Source organism: Hetaerina americana, unplaced genomic scaffold (assembly GCF_022747635.1).
Source record: "Hetaerina americana unplaced genomic scaffold, ioHetAmer1.1.p SCAF_10, whole genome shotgun sequence".
NCBI lineage: Eukaryota > Metazoa > Arthropoda > Insecta > Odonata > Calopterygidae > Hetaerina > Hetaerina americana.
Window position 1 is genome coordinate 32,641,918 of NW_027286070.1, and position 12,457 is coordinate 32,654,374.

Below are 12,457 nucleotides of genomic sequence, written 5' to 3' on the forward strand. Positions count from 1 at the left end.
ATTTTGGGACAGACGGTGTATTAAGTAGCCGAAAATGTCACGACTAAGGTAATCACACTATAGGAGCGAGATTTAGTCATCTATTTGCATATTTTTTTGAAAATATTTGCGATGCGCTTTAATGGCTTCTTCAAGATTTGAGGAAAGCGGTAGGGCAACGATCAGTAACGAAGGTGCTAACGTGTTATTCTAGCTGTCGCTTTCTGTTCATCCTTTCGTTGAATGAAAATTTCAAAATTTGTTGAAAATTAACTCTTGAGGTGGATTAATGTGGCCTAAAATATATTTTCCTTACACGTACATTGTTTTTATCATGTTTCCAATGATATCTACTTGCATATTATCCAGATTATCTCTAGTAAATCGATTGCTTAAAGTAGAATTCTTCGTATTACTTCTCAATTATTGCTAAATATTTACTAGAGCAAGCTTTCAAATCTTCTGGTTTTGGAGTATGTTTTCAAATTGACTAGATGAAAAGAAAAGAGCACTATTTCCATGGAGTCTATTGTTATTTCCACATAACCTCGTACTTAATTATACATTTATAAAAAATTGTTTTCGCGGAAAACTTTTGGCGCAAGGAAATGAGCATTGAGATTATTTTTTGAGAAATTCATGTTCTTAAAGCACACTTCTGATGCTATTCTCATATGCTTAAGTGCCAATAATAATATTTTACTCAAAGGTTTTGCACGAATAAAGACTTGAATTGTATGGCTTTTGTTACGGAGATTGAATTAGCCGTGAGGCAAGCAGCATCAATATCCCTATTGTGTTTCCATTATTATACACGCACTCATTCTTATCACTCCATTGTGTTTGTTACCTTACCTTCTCTTATTCATTTACACAAGAGAAATTTTCAAAAATTGCTCTCATTACTTCTTAAGTTAGCATATCTTCCCGGGAAATTATAGGTGGTACAGGGAAAAGATCTGGTCCCCACCACCTTTATGAGTGAATTTCACACCTCGCCTCGACCTCACATTACCTACCAACACCACACACTACCCTCACCTATCAAAATAACCTCCGTGTGTGTGTCAGGTAATCTACCGGTTAAGGTAGGTTTTTGGATGGACACAGCTACTAAATAAATATTTTGTGATTCCTAAAAAAAATACACAATCCAGTATCCTACTCTACATTAGACCCCTCTTCATCACTGAGTACTTTCTTCTTCTCTTCATCCCGTCCAACATCCCTATCCTGCTCCTTCTCTTTCCTCGTTAGCCTAACATTCTCCCCTCTATTATAGTCTTCAACATCCCACTGCTGGTTAATACCCCCTTCATCCACTTTTCCTGCCTCCATTAGAATTCTCACAACAAACCCTTCCCTTCGCCCACCATACCAAGTATTTCCTCATTTGTTTATATATATATATATATATATATATATATATATATATATATGTGTGTGTGTGTGTGTGTGTGTGTGTGTGTGTGTTCACATCGAAATGGATATAATGAAATGGATAAGAAAACATTTAAAGGACAAACACAGGACACAACAGAGGTTGGAGCATCGGACCGGTAACTCGAAAGATCCGGTATTCAAGTCCCGGTCAAGGAAATATTTTTGCACTTGTGATCTGCGCCATTCCGCCTTCCCCATCTCTCCTGAGTTCGTCCTTTATATCCTTCATACATATTCCTAGCCCTTTCCTTATATGTATTTCAATGTTAAAGAATATTTGTTCGCCACATGTCAGGTTTTCGTGTTTGGATGTATATATGTGCATACATATATATATATATATATATATATATATATATATATATATATATATATATATATATATAAAATATCTTCGAAATGGAACGCTCTTCGGCGACGCACAAATATATAAAAACACAGATGTAGATTTTTAGAATATAGAGACACAAAGAAAGGACACTTTGTGAGTGTCCTTTCTTTGTGTCTCTATATTCTAAAAATCTACATCTGCGTTTATATATATATATAAATATATATATAAATATATATATGTATATATATATATATATATATATATATATATATATATATATGATGATGAAATTATCATATAAAATATATCTAATCTCTGATATTCAAAGAGTTTAAATTGATAACCATACCAGATTTTACGACATTGCCTATCAGGTTATCCATGATCTTTATCCTTTACTCTCAACTCCAGCTGCGTTTTGTGTCAGAATCTTTAATGGATGCAGCGGATCCTTACTTTGCGTTCCAATGATAGCACTAATCGGCAATCATCATTATATAAATAGCAGATGCCAAAGACTGTATACATGTTTTATGAACCGATAACGCCACCTTTTTGTGGTATATTTTTCTTCACACTCAACTCTCAGCACAGTAAATTATCGCAAGAGAAATATTTTGCCTTCCTTCATTCCATCCAACATGTCTTTCCTATAACATCCCCGTTTTCGTAAACTCAGCCTTCTCCACCCTATCGATATCTTGAACATTCTATCGCCAATCTAAAGACTAAATCTCTCTTTCTTACCTACTTTGGAATCAAAAATCCCTTCTCCTCCTTAACCCTGCATAGCACTTCCTATGTTGTTTGCCTTTCTTTCCATTTTTCCTTCTTTCTCCGCACATATATTTAAAAACTACATGCACCATCGTGCTCCCACGACCATGTTTCCTCAACGCAGAAAACCACGCTCCATATCAAAGTAATAGCGAATCTTTTCTAATCATCTTACTCATCGTCCCAGTCATTAATTCCCCCTCCTTCTGAAAGCTTCCTTAAATAACGCAATTCTACGTCTTATGCCTCAATGACTTGGCCTTTTTGATTCAGAACACTTCCGAGATTGCTAAACTGCTCCACCGCTTCACGTCTGTTCAGAGGTCTTGTTGTTGATCTCTTTATTTTAACATGACGATGAAATGATTATATATAGTACGAGGGTCATCCGGAAAGTAGTACCCGTTCGTGCCGCATGAAGTGCTGACGACGCGAGTAGCCGCTGGACGAGGTCAGATAGCTTCAGTGGCTTGTCTGCCTTCTCTGAGCCAAGTTGCGTGACGCTAGCATTGCCTGTGTTGTTTCTGTGATTGTTTACAATGTTTAAAAAAATTGAGAACGCCGCCAGTTGTGAAGTGAGGGCAGTGATTAAATTCCTCAATGCAAGAAACGTTCGCCCATGTGATATTCATCGCCAATTAAAGGAGGTGTATGGAGACAATGTAATGGACGAGTCGTCTGTTCGGCGGTGGTGTCGCAACTTCAACATGGGGAGGGGGAACACACACGACGATGAGCGTTCGGGGTGACCGTCTGTCATTACAGACCAACTGGTGAGCTCAGTTGACGAATTCGTGAGGAACGATCGGCGCGTCACAATTGATGACATCTGTGAGCATTTTCCCAATGTTTCTCGAACAATTGTTCATGAAATTGTTAAACACCATCTGCATTATGCAAAAATTTGTGCAAGATGGGTCCCTCGCGTATCTCAATGAGCTGGCGGCGAAGGACTATGCAGTAGGAATACAGAAACTTGTCACACGTTATGACAAATGCCTTAATTTGCTTGGAGATTATGTTGAGAAGTAGTTTAAAGTATCCTCTTTCAAATAAAATTTTTTATGTTTGTTAATATTTACTTTTGTGTCTTTATTTCACGAACGGGTACTACTTTCCGGATGACCCTCGTATATCTAATCTCTGATATTCAAGAGTTTAAAGTGATAACGATACCAGATTTTGTGACATTACCTATCAGGTTATCCATGATCTTTATTCTTTACTCTTAACTCCAGCCAGATTCTGTACCTGTATCTTTAATGGATGCAGCGGATTCGGATTTTGCATTCCAATGATAGCACCAATCGGCAATCATCATTATATAAATTAGTAGATGTAAAATACTGTATTAATGTTTTATGAATCGCTGACGACACCTTTTCGCGGTACATTTTCCCTCACACTCAACTCTCCGCAGAGTAAATTATCGTAAGAGAAATATTTCTGTCAAATGTTGGCCACTGTGAAGCAGCAGTATTTTAATAAGAACTGGTATGGTGTTAAGCAGTCTTAGAATGCGTATTTTGGATTAGACAGTTCCAAACTTGCAGTTTTAACGAATACCCGCCATATATCTATGGATATATAGTATAGGGGGTAGGTTGTGACTGTGTTATATTCCATACCCGGTTAGAGTAGTGTCTGTCAATATGGAGACGATAGGCTATACGTTTGTTTCAGTTCGAAAACCATACATGCTTTTCAGATACAGCGTCGGTAAGGCTATTTTTAAAAGAATATTGATGGAAAAGCGTCCTATTTGAAACACATTAGATTGCTTACTCTACGCGTATTTGATGTGAGGAAATGTCTGTTGCATTTTCATGTTAACTCTTAAAAAATAGTTTGGGCTACCGGTGAAAACTGTAGGTATACGTTTTACTTTGATGAAAGATACGCAGGTTTTTTGTACTGGTCACGGTAGATTTTCGGTGAATTTCCTACAATTATGTGTCTCGAACCAACCTATGGAGACTGATAGCTTCTGTACGTAGTATACGCCACCGGTCGATAGCGTACTTTTACAGCTCTCACCAAGTCTTCTTGTCCTTCTCAAGACGTATTTCGGAATCCAATTATTTGTTATTATTGTAAAAATCATTTTCAGTACTTGAGGACACGTGGCTGCCCCTACAAATCATTCAGTGTCAAAATGCGTCCCCTAACGGTTAGCTATGCATGCACATTCTTCGCACCTAAACAGAGCGCTCGAATAGTTCTAACCACCTATTCCTCCCCGACACTCACAAAATTCGACAGGTTTTTAAAGGACAATGCTTCGTGCTGAAAGAAACAATGAATCTACATCACCCCTCGTACCAGAAAGTACCACCGTCTCTTTCAAACGTTTCGCAAAATTAAGCGAATGATTAACATCTTCAAAGGCCCCATTTCTCTACCCTGCATTCCCTCCTTCACATTCATCATCTCGCAACGGCCAAAGGTGTCCCATTTCCTCCCTAGACCACATTCCTGGTTGGGTCACCAATGCCAGATAAGTTGAAGGGCATGAGCCAGACGAAAGGTAGTTCACGCAGCGTATGTTCCTGAATGAAGCGGCTGCAAAGGTGTCTGTCCCTAGTGAGGCGGCCGTTGAGTGATCGTGTCACGTTAAAAACACAATTGAGGATGGCAACAGGGCACCAGCACAGTTATTATCCCATGAACCGATGGTGGAGAGAACGATAAGGATGAGTGTTGGCAAGTACGTGACTCGGCCCACTTGGCTATGCGTCGTGCCTGGCAGCGGGAGAAGCACTGCTTCTGCGGTCGTAATCTCATGAAACCATAGCAAAGAGAAATAGGCGGCATCAATTGAGATGAGACATAGGAGAACCGGACCAGTTAGAATATGGACATGGAATTTTAGGACGATGCTGGGAATGGGGAAATAAGAAAATATAAAGCAGGAAATGGGGAGAGGAAATGTCGTAAAGATAAGAGGTCGGTCCGGAAAGTACCCAGCCAATTTTGAGGCAAGGAGACAGAAAAGAAAAAGGCATATAATTTTTTTTCAATGGAATGCATTAAGCTTTGGAAGAATGTAAATCAAGTGAGGTAGAGGGAGGAAAAGGTGAGGCATATTGGACGGAATGAAGATAGGAAGTATATATGGTTTTTTTAAGATAATTTCTCTCGGGAATAACTTCACCCAGGGTCAGGATTTGAAGATTATTATTTATCCTTACACTATTTTGAGGGTAGAAAAAGAAACTGCACTTCTACACAAATATTTACTGGGAAGTGCAAAGTTTCTTTTTCCATCCTCATCATGAAGGAATTCCACTAAGTTAAGCCTGAAACTGTTATGTTTACACTACTTTGACATGTAAACCCATGAACGTATGGTTACGACAATATAAATATATTAATCTAACGGACACGTTTTCTACTTATACTTATTTCAAAATGAGCTAAAATTGTTATTTAACAGTCACGTTCTTCGATTGATACTTCTCTAAGTATTGCTTAGTCCTATTTTCAAAGATACTCTAAATATCACTGTGTAAGTAATTTGATTCAGTTTTACGTAATTCGAGAAAAAAATCTGGTCCGAATTAAATTTTTTATTGGTGCAGTTCAGCAGTTAAAAATAACTACAGTAAGTTAACAACGTACAATTGGCAGGTCTATGACTAGTGTCTTACATGTTTGCGAGTTATTCCTGCCATAGCTCTAGTCATCATTTTGTTAAATGAAACTTTAGAAATTCGTAGGAAATGAACTCCGGCAGTACTATTACGTGACCTTACCCATGTTCTCATCGTGCATTGTGCTTATCTTCTTTAAACTAATGAAATCGAAATAAAAACTACCATCATAACTCCTGATATACTTCGAGGCTTTGATTTATTTCCCAGGAAAACAATCAGAGATAAAACAAAAGATAAAAAGAATTGTGTAGTCATGCAACGTCTGTTCAAAAAGTATCGCGACTTTCGTGTTTTTTCAAAAATTATTTATTAATTCATGAATATCTATTTTGTCCCCTTCAAAGTAATCCCCATTAGATATTATACACTGCCAACGTTTTTTTCAATTCTTGAAGCACTTCAAAAAATCATTTTTTGTGATCTTATTCAGCTCCTCCTTCGATGCAGTCTTTATCTCGACAATAGTAGCGTAGCGACGCCCTTTCATAGGCCTCTTCAGTAGTGGGAACAAGAAAAAGTCACTGGGGGGCAGATCTGGGGAATACGGTGGCTGCGGCATCATTAGTGTGCTATTTTTGGCCAAAAATTGGCGCACAAGTAACGATGTGTGAGCAGGGGCGTTGTCCTGGTGCAAAAGCCAATTTTTGTTCTTCCACAAATCCGGGCGTTTGTGTCGGATTGCTTCGCGCAAATTGCGCATAACATGCAGGTAATATTTCTTATATACCGTTCTAACCTGTGGCAAGAACTCATGATACACCACGCCCCTGCAATCGAAGAAAACTCTAAGCAAAACTTTCGCATTCGACCGGACTCCGCGCGCTTTTTTCGCTCTTGGCTCGTGCTGCAGCTTCCATTGGGATAATTGAGCTTTAGTTTCCACGTCATAACCATAAACCCATGATTCGTCACCAGTTATGACCCATTTGGGAGGAGCAAATTTGGGTCGTCGCGGACGGTGTCTAACTCCTCATTAGCAATGTTACTGCGTTAATGTTTTTGGTCGGAATTGAACAATTTTGGTACGAATTTCACGGCGATCCGTGTCATGCCCAAATCATTGGTACCGCGCACTTAATTTCGTTGTCCATACAAAATTTGATACAGATTCTTGGATCCATTTTTTGAAACAGGCAAAATTCGAAGACGAGCCAAAACACGCCCAAGCAAAACAGCTGTCAACAATTAACTGAGCGTTCAAAATGGTCGAACTGTTCGTCATAAGTGAGAGACATAAATATCAACATACAGCCACAAAAAATCGAAAATCAAATAAACTTAACCCGCGAAAATTCAAAATTTGCGATACTTTGTGAGCAGACCACGTATGACCATCGCTTTGTAAGTTACTGTTTAAAGATTATGTAGGAAACAATATTCACCGCGCTGAAAGATGGCTTTCAGGATCTAACATTCAAGAACACGGTCATAAAATTGTGAACATTTGCAACAAAATGTGTGAACAACTATATTGTTCTGCAGCCTAAGGAGGGAAGGCGACGTTCACCTAAAACCTAAAATGGAAAGATTTGATTATCTCTGAAAGAATTTTGTCAAAGGAATTATCATAAAAATGAAACATTTTTCAGGCACTATGTCGGAAGAGTTAAATTCATATGGAGTTAACTTTTCCAAGTCTGTAGAAGCATACGAAAGCATCATGAAATAAAATTACCAGAGGCTTAGCCAATTACCTTAAATCTTCATTTCCACCCTCCCATGGAGTAAAACCTTGAGGTGGTGGAAGGGCTTGTGCTTTTCGATGACCCCTAGAGCTGTGCTGGCGGAAGAAATGGCAATTGGTCCTATTAGAGTCACCCAAGTGACTTGGGTGGAGCCAGGACTCGAACGTTAGCGGCCAGACGAAAGGTAATCCACGCAGCGTCTGTTCCTCAGGGAGGCGGCTGTAAAGGCGTCTGAACTCAGTGAGGCGGCCTTTGAGTGATACCACGTTAAAATCTCTATTGAAGAAGACAACGGGAAACCGCCTCAATAATCACTCCCTAGACTTTTATGATGGACAGTATGGAGGAAATCAGTCCTGGCAACTTCGGAAATCGGCCCAAACACCGTCTGTCGTTCCAGGCGGCGGGAGAGGCAAGGCTTCCGCGGTCGTAATCTCACGAAACCCTTGCGAAGCAAAACCGTCAGCAGCATGACGGAAGACGATGAAGTTGAAGACCGAATTAGTTAAAATAGGAATTTGGTATGCTAGAACAATGTTGAGGGTAGAAAAATTAGAGAATATAAAGCGAGAGATGGAAAGAGGAAATATAGATATTTTAGTCTATGCGAGTTGAGATGGAAGTATAACGGGAGTGATAGTTATAGAGTAATATACAGCGGTGGGGACGAGAGCCAACGATGGGTAGCCATAATATCAAATTAAGAGGTAGGAAGAAGCGTAGTCAACTTAGAGCAAGCAACGGATAGAATATTACTAGTGGAGATAAAAGCAGAAGCGACGAACTTGTCATTTTTCAGGTATACATGCTAACAAGCAATCATAAGGAGGAAGTAGTCGATTGGGTATACGATCATAGGACAAAATTACCTGTGCTCCTGCAGGGAAACATTTGATAGTGATGAGGGATTGGAATGCAACGATGGGTGACGGAAGACATGGTATTTTGGTGGGAGAATACGGTTTAGGTAATAGGAATGATCGCGGGGAGAATCAATTGAGTTCTGCAGGAGACGGGTTAGCCATCAACAACACTTGGTTTAGACACCACAAAAGGCATAAGTATACATAGAAAATGCCAGGTGACTCATAAAGGTATCAGTTAGATTATATTCTGGTTAGGCACAGGTTTAGTAACGGTTGGATCAATTCGCACAGCTTCCCGGGAGCGGATACGGACTATGGCCACAATTTAGTTGTTATGAAATGTGGCGTCCGTTTAAAAAGATAGGGCAGGGGTGGTGGGTTAGGAAATGGCATGTGGAAGCATTAACTGAAAAGAAGAGGAAATAACTTAGGCCAGCAAGCTTAGACATAGAAAGAGAACATGACGTCGATGAAGATAGATTAGGCCGAGGCATACTCAAAGATGAAATAGAAAGAGTATTAAGGGAGATGAAATCAAATAAGGCCGAGGGGATAGACAACATTCCTACAAAACTACTAAAACATTTAGGAAAATTTGGGAGGAAGAATATACCTGTATATGAACTAATTCGTAGCATCTATGAGGAAGGAATCGGGCCAGAAGACTTTGTGAGATCAGAGTTAGTTTCTATTCCGAAAAAGGTGAAGGCGCAAATGATTAATTAAGAAATGATCAGTTTGAATTTAGGATGAGGAGAGGCACGCGTGATGCCATTGCTTTAACGAGATCACTAATCGAGAGGAATATAGAATACAATTAGGACGTATTTTACTGTTCCGTAGATTTCGAAAATGATGTTTGATAGATTGAATTGGGAAAAAATAATAAGTAAATGACAGAAATATGAATAGATTTGAGGGACAGGAGGCTAACCTGTACTTTTACTCGTGCGAGTGAGGGATGAAGTGTCCGGATGGGCAGTTTTAGGAATACGCAGGTCCATTATCATTGGTGCTGTTCAACGTACATGCAGAGGAAATAATTAAGATGCATGGGAAGAACTGGAGTTTGTAATGAATATTGGCGTGGAATTCATTAAATCAGTTAGGTTTCCTGATGACCAAGCTCTGGTTCTTCAGTCAGCCAAAGGGTTGCAAATGTTGCTGAGTTTATTGGACATTCATTGCGATAGATATGGGATGAGAATCAATATAAATAAAAAAGGTAATGTGATGTTCCAGGAAGACAATAGCTAATCTAAACATTAAAATAGGAGGGCAAAAAATAGAGCTGGTGGAACAGTTTACGTATCTAGGAATTGTTTTGGGCCAACACGGTCAAAGTAGTAGGGATGTAAGGAGAAGGGTTACGCCAGGCAGAGGCTTTCACTAGGAGGAGGGAGTTGATGATAGGGAAGTTGAGTTAGGATATTAAGAAAAGACTCGTTAAAACTTTGATATGGAGCGTAGCTATGTACGGCGCGGAAACGTGGTCATTGAAGCAGGAGGATAGACGTAGACTGGAGGCTTTTGAAATGTGGGTTCGGAGAAGAATTGAGAAGGTGAAATGGACAGAGAAGAAAACAAATGAGGAAGTACTTGGTATGGTGGGAGAGGAGAGGGGTTTGCTAGGAAAAATCCTATGGAGGCAGGAAAAGTGGATTAAGGGGGTATTGACAGGCAGTGGAGTGTTGAAGACTGTAATAGAGGGGAGAATTTTGGACAAACGAGGAAGGGGCAGGATCAGGATAGAGATATTGGACGGGATGAAGGGAGGAGGGAAGTACTTAGATATGAAGAGGGGCTTGTTGTAGAGTAGGATGTTTGATTGTGTGTTGCTAGGAGAAACAAGATATTTATTTGGTACTTGTATTCATTCAAATCCTACCTTAACCGGTAGATTACCCAATAATATTCATTTCCATTAAGTAGATAATATCCATTTAGTCCTAGGCAGTTAATACCTTAAGTTGCCCTAAAGGGGCGGGAAAGATAAAAAAATTAATTTTTTAAATGAAAGGAATTGAAAGATTTTAATTTAAATCAACTGGGAAGTACTCGCTGGCTAAAACTTAATATCAATGAACATTTTATCATAAAATTATTTTATGCCGGCAACTTTTAATATTTGTTAGTTTTCCTCCTTTTTAGGTTTTTTCAGTGCAGTGAAATGGTGACTGCCTTAGCCAAGGTTTGGCAAACGATCTATGATTACCCTTTTGGATGAATGTACATAGATCATTATATTCTTACTACGGGAATTACCATATGCATACGCTATCCAAACACAGCATCACACTTGAAGGCTATTTTCCGTAATGTTTTGATACCAAAATAAGACTTAAGAAGCACGCAAACGAGGCATGGATAAAATTACAATGGTATCCCGGTAAAATGTGCGATTTGGAATAAACGGAATAACCTAATAGGACGATGTTATTTGTCATGAAATGAAGCAACAAACCAACAAATCTGAACTCACCTCTCCATTTCAAATAACAGTAATCAATAACTTGATTAGATAAAGTCATTACAAGAGTTAAAACCACATTCATGTGGAAGACGCCAAAATTATTTTGCATGAGAAAAAATTCGCCTTTTCCCACCTCGCGATAATAAAGCCCAACGTTATTCCAGCGCTGCCTGAGTAATAATTAGTGTACTCTCTCAAAAAAAAAAGAATTCTTCTCCTTGGTGCCACGCTTCAAGCACTGGAATATGAAGTCGTAATATGGCGTATTTAAGATACATTTCTCACGTCCTTAAACCAAAGGCCACAATAGAGGCCTACATTTACGCCCTCTTGCTACCAAACGAGTTTTATTTATTTTATTTTGGTACCCTGCAAGCTACGGCAAGGGTGTGTGGCAGGGGATGAATACACAATAGACTAATTTTGACAAGAATATGACCCTACCGCGGTGGTATAATGTTATAATGATCCCTTATCGTTCGTGGAAAATATAGAATCGTAAACCTATCTGATCTGCACTTTATCTCTAATTTTATTGACAAGATCTGTCCAACCGTAGTACGATGTGGGTAATAATACATTTACTACATCGCTGCTAAAGAGACGTCCTTCCAATTTAAGCAAGAGATTTTATCTGGAATGTAACCTTTATTCCGTGAATGATTCCCTGCCTAGCTGCTCTAATATTTTAGATACGCTGCTAAGTTTATCATTACAACGTTTTAGAAATATAGCTCCTCTACGCTGCTCGCGATCCAATTCGGCAATCAATCCAACTTCGTGAGGATCCCATACTCTTGCAGCATATTCTAAATGAAGCCTAATGAGCGACAGATAACATTTTTCCTTGACTTTTTCATCACATTTACCCAGCACTCTTTTTGTTAATCCTAATTTTTTGTTAGCTTGTCCATGTATTCTCTGTATGCGTTTCACCCAGGAGAGATCGTGAGTTAGGGTATTGCCTAGATATTTAATCGAGTCTGCACATTCCATTTCAGTGTTCCTGATGCAATAAGCATTCGGGAGGGCATTGCTCTTTCTCCAAAAATTTATCACTACGCTCTTTTTTAAGTTTAATTCTAATTACCAAGTGTCGCACCAGCGTTGTATAGCATTTAGGTCATTTGATAAAGCTGCTGTGCCCCGGATATGCACTACATACGCACCGCATTGTTGGTAAATATTATTAGTGACTACGGAGTATATTTCCTTTTTTTATTTTTTTATTTATATACCTTGCA